The sequence below is a fragment of the Camelus ferus genome, chromosome 9 (assembly GCF_009834535.1).
Source record: "Camelus ferus isolate YT-003-E chromosome 9, BCGSAC_Cfer_1.0, whole genome shotgun sequence".
Taxonomy (NCBI): Eukaryota; Metazoa; Chordata; class Mammalia; order Artiodactyla; family Camelidae; genus Camelus; species Camelus ferus.
Window position 1 is genome coordinate 22,114,275 of NC_045704.1, and position 16,918 is coordinate 22,131,192.

General features: G+C 40.4%; 1 protein-coding gene across 1 annotated transcript in view; it reads right to left on the reverse strand.

The window, feature by feature from the left end:
- ZNF30 (zinc finger protein 30) overlaps positions 1–16,918 on the reverse strand; it is a 92,359-nt gene that overhangs the window by 32,636 nt on the left and 42,805 nt on the right. The window contains exons 7-9 of the mRNA XM_032488060.1: positions 10,543–10,674; positions 7,941–8,375; positions 5,872–7,065 (exon numbers count right to left, since the gene is read on the reverse strand). The gene's annotated coding sequence lies outside the window, so the exon portion shown is untranslated. The remainder of the gene's footprint in view (positions 1–5,871; positions 7,066–7,940; positions 8,376–10,542; positions 10,675–16,918) is intronic.

The following is a 16,918-nucleotide window of genomic DNA, read 5'->3' on the forward strand; positions in this document are numbered from 1 at the left end:
TGTGTGTGCTCACATAAAAAGAAAACGGTACAAAGATACATAAAAATAAATTAAAATATTACTGGTATGGAAAAGACATATTTGAAAGACTTTTTGGAACATCATTTTATACTTTTTATTTTGGGGCAATATAATAAAATGAAAATTAACCTACAATTAGAAGTAAAAATTGATCCGTAACTTTATGAAGCAGAATTTAAATTCAACACATTGCATTTTTTCCTATATATAAAAAAAAATGATCATTTTATGGTACAAGTAAATACAAAAATTTGACCGTACATTTGTACAGCCTAAATATATATTGTAGACTTGCTCCCTCAACACCCTCCCCCCACAAAAAAAAAGACCGTAGATTTTGGCTTCTGATTTAGGATGTGCATCAGTCCTACCATTATACAGAAAAGAGCTGAATTAACTTATTTTCTAACCCCTCAGAAAGCTAAAGATGCAGAGCAAACAATTGGGCCAAAATCTAATAGGATACAAGTACATTGTAATCACGAGTGTTAACGGTCCGTCTTTGTCTTAAACTGTGGATTAACTGTTGTGTTTTGTATTGAAGTAGTGCTGGCTTGATTTTTAATACTGTGAGCACTGTGTCCAAACTTTGTGAGTGCAGATAATAAAGGTAAGAACAGTTCCAATGCCAGGGCCAGCATGACCGAGAAATGACCAAAAAAAGAAGTCTAAACCACTGTGTTATTTTAATGACAGATGGAAGGATATATCACACTACACAAAAAGGAGGGCAGATTTTGGTACTTGGGGGCATGAAGGAGAAGGTATTGGAGAGGACCTTTGCAAACCAACTCTCAGCAAGTTAGAATGAGACAGGGAAATACTCCTAAATCTAAATTTAAAGAGGCATCAATGCTCAGTCAAAAATTGTGAATACCAAAGTCAGCTAGGACATACCGCGTGAACAAACAGGTATTAGATCATTCCTTTGATTGCTCTGTGACCCTGAGTAAAGTTACATTTCCTGATTCAGAGGCTGCAACTAAAATGTCCTGTTGGTGAACAAAGGGAGGCATTTTGTTACTGCGTGTGTCTACCCCTTACGGTGCAGAGCAGATTGCATCAGTTCTTACCAGTGATTCTGCTTTTATAGTATATAAAATGATGTGTTGATCGTGACGACAACTACAAAACATGTTTCCTGTAGCTCTTAGGTACTTTGTTATTTGAAAAATGGAGTTTCAAATGGCTTTCTTGATTTCTATGAAAACTGTAATGAGGTACATAAAAAGTAAAATAAAAGACTGTTGATATCTTGTTCAGATGCAAACTAGACTTTGCTCATTTATCTGTATATCCAGCAGGCAATGAAGATGTAAATTTTGGCAAATTCCATTCAGTTTATGAATTTCTTACAAAAGAAAACAGAAAGATCTATTTGCTAACTGTCCTGCACTACGTGTCTTGTAAACAACACTGCTAAAAAGGATACCTAGGATATCTGCTAAAAAGGATTACTTAGGACACTGGGACTGTAATAATGAAAGCTTTTGGTCACCCTTCAGTTTCCTTAAAATGTAGAGAAACAGTGAGATATTGACTCTATAGAAATGGAAGGAGACGTGTGCAGATATGTGCTTACAACAGTTAAAATGTTGGCTTGCTGTAAACTCAAAGTGTGGGACAAGAAAATGTCCCAAGCAAGATAAATACAACTACACACACACGCACACACACAACACACACACACACACACAATATATTCAAACTGCTGAAATCGAAACACAACTACAGTGGTCTACACACAATTCTGTAGGTTTTCAAATTTCAAAGGACTGTGCAGTACAAAGAGTGGACCTCACTGTATGCAAATTGAAAGCAAAATCCAACAGGAAATAGGGGATCCTAGAGTGCAATTGTAACAAATGAATCTAACTATATCACAAATGTATGACATTACCACACTGAATGGGATGCAGGAAAAAGAAAGTGACTTTAGAAAACGGAGTTTTGATTAGATATTCAAGTTAAAGCCAAAAAGAAATATTCACAAATAATGTGCTCTATTTGGTAAATTTTTTTCTCATAGAAGTACAAGTTAGCAATTCTGAAACTATTTAGCATGTGTACTGGAGTTGAACAAATAGGTAAATTGCAGATAATAAAAGAGCCAGGTTTTTCACTGTTAGAGAAAGAAATTACAAATAAGCAAAGGGAGAAGGCTAGAATGAAACTTGTGTTGCATTAGAACCAGAGACATCAGTATAACCTGCTTCAATCAATGAAACAACCAATCAATCAAAGTTTGTGTGTACCTATACACACATAGAGAGATAGAAAAAATAAAAATAGATGTGTGTGTACAGGTTAATTACATAATTTCTTATCTCTGCTCATTAAGAGACCCTAGAAACTCCAGAAGCAACAAGAACACCTAGCCCCTAGATCTTGGCTTCTAAATACCCTCTTCCAATAAATGGAACCAGGTTCACTGGAGAAATGGCCATTCTAGAGCTAAGGCAGGGAAAATGCAAGGTGAGCCTGGAGCATCTCGTTTTTCCAGAAAGGAAGAAACTGCTAAAAAATGGATGTGGTCATGTCAAAATGACACAGGACCTCAAACTGAAAGAGCTCCCAGTGGAAGCTGGAACATTTTGAGTAAAATAATAAATAGTGGTAGTTTAGGATTATAATGCAAAGAATAAAGTAAATGTCCACGAGCCTATATGGGTGTAAGTAATAACTGAATAAATAAATATTAAAAGAAGAGAAAAATCTTCCTAGCAAAAGAGTTCCAATAAATAAATGAAGAAGAATTGTGGGAGACAGAAAAGCACCATTAGCAATCTAAATTAATCAAAGCTGCAGATAAGATCCACTGAAGAATACGAAAACTAGCGCAAACATTAAAGACACACAGGATATTTTCATAGCCTCAAAATAACTCTCCCCAAGTATTTAATAATTATACTATAGTTTAAATATGTGACCAAAAAAGTTTTTTGATACTCCTCCCTTTAGGTGTCAAAGGTTAATGTTGTTGCTCCTACAGACTGTGGGTTGGATTTAGTGACTGGCTTATAACAAACAGAGCATGGAGAGGAAAATGTAGTAACTCTACAATGGAGAGATCTGGCAGGTACCCCCTCAACTAAGTGAGTGACATTAGTATCGCTAGTGATAAGTCATGTTTATGTTATGCATCCTTTGATATAATGAGATAAGAAGGGCAAATCCCCTGTTTGGTGTTCTTCTCCAAAATACACATCAGCAGTAACACTGGACAAAACCAAACTAAGTGCTATTCTAGAATATACGTATATATTAGAATATATTTATTCTCTCTATGTAATCTCTATATAGCACCCCTTCTCTCTGTCTCTCACTGTCTCTCTGTGTAATATATGTGATTATACAACATATATATACATATATACATATTACATGTAGTACAACATATACACATATAAGATTATATTACTGAAATATAAACATTTTTATATATTAATTTTAATATTTTATGCATGTATTATCTATATAATATGACTATACAAAGATTACTTTTATGTAAAGTAAAAAAATATTACTATATAAGTCTATATAAAAATTAGTACTCTCTAAAAGTGTACAGGTCATTAAAGACAAGAAAAAACAATTCTGGAACAGAAAAAAGATATTAGTGGAAAAACTGGAGAAAACCACGTAAGGTATATAGCATAGCACATAGTATTACACCAGTATTAATTTCCTGGTCTGGACAGATGTACATGGTTACATAAGACGTTAACATTGGGAGGTGCTGGGTCACAGCTGTATGGGAATATTTTGTACTATTGTTGAAACTATTCTCAAAATAAAGATTACTTCAAAGTAAAAAGTTTAAAAATTCAAAGAAATCTTAAACTGCTGTATATATTCATACTAATAAAATTATTGGATTTTTGTTTTGCAAAAAGTTACATGTTACTAGTCTAAGTAATAGTAGATGCAAAAATAAAACCACAGATATTGAGTAGAAACTCTGCATTTCTAAATTGGTTCAAAAATATCAGAGTAAACTCAGAATATATTTAGTGTTTAAAGAATAGGCATATATTAGGGAAAAGATCTGAAAATAAAGTCATCTTACAAAACACTGTCAACAAAACAAAAGAATAGGTATATATTGCCCCTTTCAGTTGATAAGGTCTAAATACAACCCAGTAGTCGTAAGTCCCCCCTCAAACTGTAGGGGAGAATATTTATTGATTTACATTATATTTTGAAAGTTACAATTTTACCAACACTTAACACAACAGCCATTTTTATAGTAACCTAAGATTTGGAATTTATTCCAGAGCATTCAATATCAGATTGATTTAAAGGATTCTCTTTTTTTTGAAAGCCATGTTGAAGTCACTCGTGATGTGTTACATGCCTCATGTAATTTAAATAAAATGTAAGGATGACATTAGTGTTTTAATAGAAAACAGTAGACTTTTTATAAACAAAAAAAACCTCAAGCAGCTGGTAGAGAAAGGCTGGGGCATGGACGAGCACAGCCGACCAGCAATGATCTTTCAGTTTTCCGTAGACGCTAATCAGTGCCTCTTACAGAGGGAACAGGGGATGAAGTGCCACGGGAGGGTCAAGCAGAGACTTGTGAAGGGAGATTTCACTGAGAAATGATCAATGAATAAATACGCTCTTAAAGAGTATATACCAATCAATAACACCGCTTACTCTTTGGGTTCTTGAAACTGAAGAGGAGTAGCAGGGTATTTTGACAGGGAACATTCATATTAACTTTATAAACATACAGATTTATTAAAAAATGTAAATGTAATTTTTTCTAACAGCAATTAAAATTAAACTGATAATTTCAGGAAAAAGCTAGTGGTGTCTATATATTATATATTAGAAGTTTATCAAAGAAGCAAAGTAAGCTAAGGGACAGAGGGAAATAATCATTTTGAAGACAAATATGTAAATAACAAACAAGAATGCCACTTGACTTGGAGTGAGCACTCACACAATTCACGTAAATCAGAGACAACTTTGCCGGAGCCTCTTGCCCTTGAACAAGTTGTGGTCCCTGATTCCTCCTGTCCTGGGGGTACTGGAGATATTCAGGGACAAATAAAGACCCATTTTATTCCCCTGAGCACAGGACTTTTCATGGAGACTCCATCAGAAGCCAAATTATGTATGCTGTGTTCTCTGAGATGGAGATATATAAACATCTATTAAAATGTTATCTGGGCAGAACATATTTATGAGAACAAACTGTTGTATGAAGGTGTTAGGGATGAGGGTGAGTACATTAGAAATTCGGGTTTTGCAGAGGGGAATGTGAGTTCCTTGGTGGGTAGAAATGTAGTAGATTAGAAGGATAATTAGATTCTCAAAGGAATTTTTAAATCACAGATATTTTTGAGAAAAATTATTAGTCTCCTTAAACCACAACAAACTTCCAATGGAGGGGAACACCCTCGTGCCTGCCACACACACACACACACACACCCACACACATACCCCTCTGTACATTTCAGAAAATACCCTTCAGACACCAAGGGACCACTCCATAGATCACAGCTAATGATCATTATCTTATCTTCACTTGTGTTTAGAGTGAAGGGTTTAGCACAAATACAGTGATGTGATAGGTGTTTGACTGGTCAGGGCAAGACGTAGATCTCAGGGCTGCATCAGGGGAGAGGGAGGAAGAATGCTCAGAAGCCCTAAAGCAGGTTAGCATGACTGACTGTGTCTCTGGATCCCTCAGAAAACTCTCTGGTCTCTACCAGTAATGTTGTTCTAACCCAGGAAAGCAAAACTTTTTGTCCACATAATGTTTCTCACTGCGTTTCCTGAGATATATTCTATTTCTTCTAAGTTCCATGTATTTGTCTGAAAAGAATAGCCACTTACCAAATTGTGCTTCTTGCTAAGACAGTGGCTGCAGTTGTCGTGTCTTGTGCGTCTGCAAAGAGGGTGCATCTGAACCCTGAGATATAGGTTTGGGATTCCACATGTCAGCTCCTGGGAAGTGATTATCCTTTCACCTGTAAGTTCAGTGACAGGGTCCACATGGGGAATCAAGATGATCTCTGAAAAACATGTGTGAAGTGAACAATTCCCAGAAGGCCATTAATGTTGATTAAGGAAATTATCCAGAGAGAATGACAAGAATATCTAGAGGAGAAAATTATCGGCGAAGTCTGAGAAAGGGTAGGTCTCAATGAGAGGTAAGTACAGAATGCTGAGTTCTAAGAAGGAGGGAATTAGCTGAGGCAATGGCTATACTGGAATCATGGCTATTTTGTTCCTTCAAAATATGAATTATTTCTATTCCTGATAATAGTGAGCAATAACAAACTTGGAGGGAAAGGAATAGGAAGTGTAGAATTAGAGAGGGTAATTAAGAGTATAAAGGTGGAAGGTAAGCTGTGTTTTCTGAGGGTTTCATCGTTTCAACAAATACTGACTGAATACCTACTCTCTGCCATCATCTCTAGATGCATCGTCTGGATGCATTCGCTGTACACATTAGTGAACAAGCCTACAAAGAAATGTGTCCACCTGTAGCCTTCATGTGCATTGAGGGAGGTAGACAATAAGTAATGAAGGAAAAGTTATAAATTATATAGTAAAGTATATGGTGAAAAGTGTAATGACAAAGAAATGACAAAGAGCTGAACTGAGTGATGACATACATTTGGAATAGGATGCGATGCATTGCAATACGGAATAGAAGGGGCAGGGGCAGTCTCACAGGAGAAATAATATTTGAGCAAATACTTAAAGGAGTTCAGAGAGAGTGATCTGAATACACATGATGTTCCATGAAGAAGAAATGGCCAGACCAATGCCCTTTGGGAAAGGATGACCACATGTCCACGTGGGAGTATAAAACCCAGGGCTTCCTCAGGACCACAATGACGATCTTCCCAGATCCAGAGCTTCCTGTGGGGTTGGCTGAGGCCTTCATCATTTTTGCATCACAGCTCAGCATCCGCCTCTGCCCAGTCCTGTTTACTTCCTCTACCTTCCACAGGTACTGACGCCAAGACCCATTCCAAGTAAATGTCATGTGCGACCATCTCCAGCTCACTGTCTGCTTCCCTGAGAATCCAGAGAGTAAGATTAATTTGATATTACCAAATATTTGGTCGAATTGTTAAGCCAAACTGTATAAAAGAAGAATGTAACAGAATATAGGACTAGGCTATCAGAAATGGAGATAGCAGAAAATTTTATATACTGGAGGTTCAGAGGAGGCCAATAAATTGGATTTGGGAGCATTGCTACAACAGAAATATAACACAGTACCTTTCTATCTGTGGGTAAAGTTCCTGGATTAATTACTTGAGAAACAGATCAGTTTAGACTGAGGAGATGTCTCAGATCTTCAGGACTCTTTCATATAGTGAAGTGAGGGCTGCAATTGGTGGCAGGTAGCAAATCTAACTATACATTTCTATATGCAACTTTTTTGGGGTGGAAATCAGAAAAATTTAAAAAGCTAGTGGTAGATAACAAGAACATTTAATGGCTTATTGATGAAAACATTTTACATCTGGAAGTCCACTTTCTAAAACTGCCAGCTGGCCATTGATGCTGTTCAGTTTCCAACTTTAAAAATATGAAGAAAGGATTTTTTCCTGAATTCTATGGTGATAGTAAAATATGCATAAGCTCCATAACTAGAAATAATTACTTCGTCCAAAACCAGCATATAACACGCTGCATCAGTGCAAGTGTCCCCTAGGGAGAAGATATCATGGAAGGATGAGACTTGCAAGGGATTTATAGGGGCAAAATATCTTTAAAGGACAAAGGGGAACAAGAGGTACACAGAGCTTTCAGAACTCAATGCATGGAGGACACATAAGAAAAGAAAGAGAGAAGGAAAGATTTGGTAGAAAATGCCTCACTCCTCAGCACAGTTAGGAGACATTCTTGGCCAGGCCAATGGGGGATCCTGGTGCCATACTTACTCTCTAGCGTGTGATCCCATTGGGCAGGAAGGGCAAGGTTCTTGTACCTCTGCCGGGCAGTCATTAGATGGGAACAGCCCAGCGGAAGTGAGGCCTGGAATAAACTGTGGTGGATCTAAGAGCACAGCACCTGGAAGCTGCCAATCAGCTCTGCTCCAGCCACAACAGGGTCTCTTGGAGGGAGTTCTGAGCAGGGTGCTTCCATGGCTACCCTTGCACTGCCCAGATCCACTTGTCCCTGCACATTTGTGGAGCGGTTCCTCCGTCATTCCTGAAGATCTCCACTCCTGAGCTGGTGGAAAGAACTATGGCCACCATTGCTGTTATGTGGCTGGGGTCACAAGTGGTACTCGCTCCTTTAATATCCATTGTACATTTCATTTACCTTCAGCAGGTCTTGGTGGCAAACGTAGTGATGTGACCCAACTCTTCATTCTAGAAGGGAATGAGCTCTTAGTAATTATATCCTTCACAGGCTGAGGTTGCTTCACATGTCCATTCACAGTAACATTTGGACAAGGTGTACCAAGAGCTACCTAAGTAACCACTAGAGTTACACACGTTCCTTTTTCCCCTCGTTGTAAAAAAGAAGTCCTACCTCCCTCCATTCATCAAGATCAATTACCTAGGTTGAGGTGATGACTATTTTCCCTGCTTGCTGGTGCTTGGACAGAAGGTGTCCAAAGTTCCCTGGGTGCAGCCATAACTCATAGTTAAAAGGGATCCATGCTATATCTGAGTCAATAGTGACCTCTTTTTGAATTAGGACCACTAACCAAGCAGATCCGAAAGGTGTGGATACTGTTAGCAAAATGCTTCCAAAAGGGTCATTGGGATTGACAGTAAGTGGCGTCAGTTCTAGTCTTTGGTTCCCAGACCTATGTCTTATTCCTAACAGGGACGTGGAATTGCATAGAGATATCACTGATTTAGTGCACATATTGTTTCACAAAGGATAGCACCCCATCCTTGCAGAGTGTGGCCTCTGAGCTGGTGCTTCAGCTGTGATTTCAGTAGGCCACTCCAGTAATTTAGGGTCAGCTACTTAATGGTATTGTACGTGATATGGCCAGTAAGTTCCATGGTAATGGGTCCACTCCCTCAACCCCTGCACTGTGAGGGGCTCCGGTCAGATGCTATGCTGTGTAGAATTCCATACCTGTAGAGAAGGCATTCCACATGCCCCAGTAGTGGTACTGGCAGATGGTATGTGGCAGGAAAACAAACGCATACCTGAAATAGGGGTATATTTCTTTGAGGATGAACTGGTCACTCTTCCAAGACGGAAGGGTGGCCACTTTGCCTGCTCAAGGACTTGTACTGAGTTGCCATTCAAAGGCAGCAGTAGCTAACTTGACAAGTATATGTTGACGCTATAGGACTGATGGGCTAGCCTCCATCTCTACTGCTTTGGGTACTTCATTCACATGCCCATTGTGCTAGTTACAGAGTTGTGGCTGATGAAGATTGTTGTCACTGGCTGAGTCTTTTTAATCCCTTTGTTTGTTCATTGTCTGTTCCACAGTGGATGCTTTCAATGGGTGTTAAACTGTGATGCAAAAATTTTTACACTTCTTATCGACTTCTGTATTTCAGTTGGATGCCTCTATCCCAAACCTCCTTGTCTCCAATCATCCAGTTCTTTTCTTTCAGGGTCCCTGACCAGACATCTAGGCCATCAGCCACTGCCCAGGAATCTCTATATATCCTCACCTCAGGCCACTTCTTCCACATAAAGTGGATGACCAGGTACTCTGCTTACAGCTCAACTAAATGGGAATGTTTTTTCCTCTCCACTGTCTTTCAGGGCTGTTTCAGAATATGGCTCTAAGGCACCCCATTCACAGAAATGACCTGTCCACATTCTTCAGCTGGTCACAGAAGCCCCTTCTAAGGCTATAGGGGTGAACTGAGTTAGGGATGCAGCAAATGGTGGTTTATGTGTAACTTACTTTTGAACTGTGATCTTGCTCAGGCTCAATCGTGGATGTGCCATTTCCATTTTGTGATGAACACCTGGGACTCTTCAACTTTATGACTTGGTTGGTCAAACAGAACTGTAGTTCATAAAAGTCAATTCCTAATGCATGGTCACTTAGTGCCCCATGGTCAGGCAGTACATCTTTACTAGGGTTTAGTGATACATAAGGAGCTTCTTATAAAAAGTCTTCTAATTCTCTGTTATAGATGGCATGGCCTTGCTCCAAAGCCAGGGAACTGCACTGTGATTCTTCCACTGGGTCTTGGCACAAAAACCAGATTACATTGTTTCTCAACACTGATATCTCCAACACATTAGGATCTGCTGGATCTGCTGGATCTGCTGGATCTGCTGATAAGCTCTAGGTCCCACTCAAATCTGGGAACCTTCTGTGCCACCCAGCATATAAGCCAATATAGTATTCCTTGGTGTGCAATGTTTTTCCTTCAGAAATCAAAAAGATGTCCTAGGCTCTGTGCATCCTTTTTCTGTGGAAAGGATTTCAGATACAGCAATTTGTCTTTCCTTTTAGAGTGGATATCCTGGCATGCCCTCACCACTGTACCCTAAAACTTCACTGAAGTAACAAGTCTCTGACTCTTCATAGGGTTTATCTCCTACCCTCTGGAGTACATGTGTCATATCAAGGTCTCCAGCACGCTGGCCTCCTTTTGCTCTTCCTTCTCAATCAGCATGATGTCAGTGTAGTGAGGTGTGTTGTGGGTTATCTAGGTGGCTCTGGCTAGTTCCAACCTAATTATGACAGAGAATATGAGAATTAACACAGCCTTGGGACAAAACTATAAATTAATTTTGTTTTCCACTCCATGTGAATACAAATAGTTTCTGTCTCTTTTCTGAGAAGAACAGAAAAGGACATACTTGTCAAATCAATGTTCAGATACCCATGTCCTTACCAACCAATTGTAGGAGATCTTGAACTGGTTTTGTAATATGTTGATGGGAAGAAATCATATGAGATTGTATTAGTAGGAAATGAGGTAATGGAATATCGAAAAGAAAATTCACAAAGGAAAATCAGAACATTATAAAGAAATCAGTTAAAGATGATGTCAACAACAAGGATTAATGACATCTTCCTGGTTACGAGACAAGGGACCCTATAAATACCCAGAAGTTTCTGATTTTTTTTTTTTACAAAGGGTGGGGTGTGAGAGAAGGTTTCATTTAGGGAGGAAGACAATGATTCTAATTTTCTGAATATTGAGAATGAAATGAGTGAAGGCTCCCAGTGGAGCTCTTTTGTAGACAGGCATACAAAGACTTGAGTGTGTACGATTCATTGGGGTTGGAGAGACCCAGCTGGGAGCCAACTGCCAGCATGATGTGAAGAGCTAATAGTTTCAGAATGGTTGAATGGAGTTAGCATATAGAAGAGAAGATGAAATATTCCAACTGGCATCTTAGGGTAGGGAAGTAGTAAAAAAAAGAAGAGGCAATGGAAAATGAGCTGTAAAGGAGTCATCCAAGCCGAGACAGGAAGTAAATTCAGGAAGGTATTCTATAGTTTCCAAGGTAGCAGAAACATGGGATTAAAAACAGGCAAGAGGGGCATTCAAGAACTTAACTCTGATAGCAGCACAGAGGAAGCATAAATGTGATTAGACAGGTGAGGAGGAAAGTGGGAATGCAGAGGAAGACTGCAAAGCTCAGGCTATCCTTAGTGAAGAATTACCAGCTGCTCACTGAGCAATTACCAGGGGATGGGCCCTGTTAAGTTCCTCCTCCACCTGAGGGCTTTGGGGACCCAAGAGCCATTTTATATCTCAAACAGTCACAACATACTAAAAATTCAGGCTCACATTACATTTGGCAATATAACTCTCTAGTAGGTTTTATTGGTTTTTATAATTAAATTTGTTTCATTAAGCTCCCAGACTTGTGGGTACCCACCAATCTACATTTGATTTGCTGCTCATTAGACTTAATTAATGACACATAAAACATCTCAAGCTGCTGTGGGACCATGCTCTTTTTCCTAAGTTATTTTTACAAACTAAAAATATTCAGGGGGGGAACACTGTGCTATCAAAGTGTGTGACAGCTATACCTGGACTTTCTTGTGACCTCGGGCTGTATTTTAATGTCCTTGTCCCTGGTTTTGTCTGTTTCTTTAGGCCGTCTTCATTTGTTAAATAAGCAAAATATATAACATAATATATTGTTATAAGTGCCATAAAATATAAAGTGTTAGAATGGAATAGAAATAGTCATGGAAATGCTACTTTAGATATGGTACTAGAAAAAGCCTAGAGAGTTTGGCACCTGAGTAAGTAACTAGGGGTGGGGAAATAGCCACAAAAATATGAGGATACATTTTAGAGGCAGAGGAGGCAGCAGGACAAAGCTCCAAATACTATTTTTTGTACGTGAGAGAAACACCATGCACACCAATGTACCTGGAACAGAGTGAGCTGGAAGAAGGCAATTTAAATGATTTGATAAATCCTAAGTTGTATTAGAGAGGACCAAATAGTAAATCCTTCTTTTATTGATTAACGAAGCACCATTTAGCAAATATAAGTTTCAACAACTGCAGGAGATTGTCTCTGGGTTTTTATCCTGTTTCATAAATCTATTGGTGTATTCCCATGTCAGGATTTGAAAGTCATGTCTATAGCTTTATTATTCTTATAACTTTTGTTTTTGTTGGTTTGCTTGTTTTGAAATAGATCAAAGAGCCAACCACCTCTCCTTAAACTTCTTAATCAAGGTTGACTTATCTCTTTATAGATTTTTCTTCTATGTAAATTTTACAATGTATTTTTCAAGTTTCTCATAATCCTTTCAGGAAAAATAAGATTGCATAAAATTTAGATGTTCTGGGAGATTTGACATTGTAAAAACTATTAAGTCATCTATGCAAAAGAATACGATAAATTTCTATTTCTTTATATTTAATTTTTGGTTTATACCAGTTTAATATCTTCTCATAGACATACTGATATTCCATGTTAGATATCACACTGTTTCCTGTTTGGTTATTGCTGATATGGATAATTAATCTGCCAGCTGCACTTGGGTATGAACTTCTCCATCTCCTCTTCTTCCAAACCTCCATGTCCATTGAATTAGGACCTGGGAAAGTGTCTTCCTCTGAGTTCTGCTTATCACAAACATTAGGCCACTAGTACCCAACTAAGCTGTGAAGAAGCAAGTGAGGCCAGCATCAAGTTGTAGTGTCTAAAGCTCATCACATCTCTTTAGACTCAGCAGAAAAGACTCCAACTGAAAATTTTAATTTCTCCCTTCCTTAATAAGATGCTGGCAGCATGAGTTTACAGGTCAACATACTAATCACATGAAGACAGAACTTCAAAAGAGTGCATATCATCTGCACTACATACACCACTAGAACATAAGGTTCATTGTAATGATCCAAAATTACAATTAATACAGTGATTTTAATTAAAGAGATGAGAATTATAGTAATATGAAGCAGGCATGAACAGTCCTAAAAAACAAGTGAATTTCTGGGTATAAAATGCTATTATTTAAATAAGGAAAGGTAAGTAATACTGTGGGCAACTTTGGCCCTACATGCTGGGGATCCTTTGAGAAATCAAGTGGAGCATTCTTAGAATTGTCCCACCAAAAGGTGGGGAGCCTAAGCTATTCCTCCACTGGTTCCCATCCCCACTGATTGAGAACCATCTCTGCACAGACTCTTCCCTACACTCTGGTTAGTGCCTGTGGGTGGAATAAGATCTCATGTTCATGTGACTGTGTGCACATATCCTCTTTTTTTTAATTGAAGTATGTCTAGCTGTTATACTTCCCTGTCTATATATTTTGTCTACTCTCTATATAATATTACCTCTCCTTTGTATATTTGTATTATCCAGATATTACAATCCATTTCAATTCTTCAAAGAAGCTTTTAAAGGACCTTAGGAGTTCTGGGCATCTCACCTGGGCCCCAGAACAATGGCAGTGGCAGCAACAGGAACATTGGAATTTTGTTCAAGCCAACAGGCAGATGTGGGTGATGAATTCCTGTTTTACAGCCTGTGTGACAACTTTCTTCCCCGTCTCCTCTTCTCTTAGTGGAACTTTATCAGGCTCTTCCTTTGTTGAATTTTCAGGTAGCAGGGGGCCCACTGAGGCTGGGCCAAAAAGCACCTGGATCACTCCTCCAGAGAAGCAGGTGATGGAAGAGGTATGGGGAAGTCATTCTGGCTTATAGAAGATTTCACTTGAAGTTTATGCTAACTAGAACATCCTGTTTTGTGTCAAACATGCATTGTACATCAGCTTTAACATTTAAAGAAAAGGATGCATTTAAAAATAAAAATGGAGTAACTGTGGTTCAAGCATTCAAATGCAGCCAGGTGGCCATTGTGGATGTTGCTTTAAACACGTCCCTGCATCACTGAGAACTTGAATTCTCTGAACTGTATCAGACTCGAGGACACTACTAGTCATTCTCAAAACAATATCTGTTATAATGCAACTGCCAGCTGCAACCTTGGGGTCTCAAGGTTTCTCCCTGTAACTATGCAACCATTTTGGACCCCAACCAATCCTTGCTTAACAAGCATCCTTACTTCTTGTCAGTTCCAATCCTAATTCTTGGCAAATAACTTATATAATTTTGTGGGGGGTTTGCCTTTATAAGCCTCCCCCATTTTGTAGTCTGGCAGAACACAATTCAAGTGCGTCTTGAATCTGAATCTCTTGGCCTATAGTCCTCAGTTTGGCCCCCATACAACTCTCCGCTATTCTTATTATAGACTGCTGATTATTTCCTTCCATGCAGGAATCCTCCAACAGGAAGGCAAGGCCTGTAATGCATGAGCTCATGTAAGATGTTTTCACTTTCTAACTCAAGATGTCTTCTGGGTGGTTGGAATGGAAGTTTCCCTTCAGAGGCGCAGGACTGCCTGGGAAGGAAGTTGTTAACACTCCCTTGTCTCCAGGGGTAGATGTTAGACTGGGCACTCCTACTGTTATGGTGGGAGACCTTCTGGACTATCCTGCCCCTGGGTCACTATTTGATCTTCTTGCACCTTCACTATCCTTCTTGGTCTTTCCTAGGGTCCTCAGCTCAGTCTCCTTTGGGCAAGGATCTAGGAAGTGTCTGGATGGCACCAGTCTCATTAGGTAGACTGCCTGCTCAGGTGGCAGTCAGAGACTCAATCTGTACCCTGGACAACAGATCTTTAACTATCCTTTGTGGCTGAACATCTTGGAATTTCCAGCAGACAGCACCAGCTTCATTTGAGAGTCCTGCCTGGACCCTACGGGAAGGACTCCAGGGACAAGCACTGAGCCTGCTGGATCAGAAACCACCTCTTAGCAGCAATGGAAAATCCGAGAGTGTTAAGACATGTGATTACAGAAAAGCTTTTGAACAGTAGAGAAGACGGTGAGGGGAGGGGTGGGGGGTGGGGGTTATCCTAGCCAGACAGTGGAAACACTGGTGGGCGGTGACCAGGTCAAGCCTAGAGGAGGAGGGCCAGGTTCCAGGGTTGCCGAGAGGTTGCCCATGAAGAAAAGTTTGCGTGATGAAAGATCCTTGGAGTGAGCTGGGAAACTCCCAGCTCTCCTGGCTGCCGGCTGCTCCTTGGGGAGCACGCACTGCCCAGCGGACGCTGTGCGACACCTTTAGAACCGGCAACAGAGAAAGGCGCGCGAGAGAAGCTGCGAAGAAACGGCGACAAAGGGCAAACGGCGAGGTCCAACGGCTCAACCCTAGCTGGATTCTCTGGGCTTCCGACCTTCCCTAGCCTAGTTACAGCCGTTTGCCACCAAATGGGCCCCACCAGGTGTGGAGATGGAGACTGTTCAGGACAGCAGAGGCTCGCTTGGCTCCGGCCTGGGGGCGGGAGCATCAGCAACCAGCGCTTGTGAACCGCCAGCCCTTCCCCGCTTGGGTCCCAGGAGGCAGAACCTGGCAAAGCCAGGGACTGGAGCAATCCTGATCCTCTCAATGTAAGGATGAGGCTTGCAGGGAGCGCCAGGTAGGTGAGAGGGCCAGGGCAGTACTGTTTCTGGGGGACCTACTCCACCCAGGCAGCCCTGGAGGCATCTCAGAGGTCCCGGGGCTAAGGTGGGGAGGAGAGACCAGGGCAGCAGGGGCGCAAGAAACCCCAGTGTCTTCCTTTCAGGCAGAAGCTATGAAGGACACCAGTTTTCCCTTCCTCTACTCCCCCCTCCCCCATACAGGCGGCTCAGAGCTCGGAACGCTACCTCCTCCAGCACCGGCCCCAGCGTCTCTCCAGGTCCTGGACCCAGGGAAAGGTATGATTTAACAGCATCACCATCTGGGCAGGGAAGGTTTCTGACCTGGGACCTGGGACACTGCTTTCCACATCTCTTCCTGGCAGGCATATTCACTTTACTTTTTTTTTTCCTTCAAATTTGGTAAAACAGCATTTAAGTCTTAGAACTTTTTTTTTCCGGGTTGTACAGATGGGAGTGGCAAGTCAAGATTTTAACCCAGTCCATGTGATTCCAGGGCTCCTGAATTTAACCACCTGGACTGTGGTGCCTGCTCTTCATGCAGGCATCATGGATGATCATTTTTATAGTTCTCAGGGTACTTAGCACCATGGAACACCTCTGATGAGCACAGGAACTGCCTAGGAGGAGGTCTGAATTGATTCAACTCATAAGGTGACCATTGGCCACACTGGGCTCCAGTCTCCATAGATGTTGGGCCAGGACCACCAATTGCCAGCATATCCCCATTGGGTATTGTTCTTCTAATGGATCTTTGTAGCCTAAAACAGCTGTCTGTGCCAGGACAGGAGATGTACCTTAGGTGGGCACAGGATCCACTCTGACTTAAAAGCCTTGTGCCCCAAGGGCACCAATATCTCTTAAAATAATTCCACAGGCCAGTTATCAGTATCCTGGTTGAAATGAACAACTGACCAATATTAACTCCTCCAGTTGACTGCATGGGATATATCCATGTATAATTAGGTCTTTAAAATTTTTCTCTCAGCAATGCTTTGCAGCAAGGGTCAGC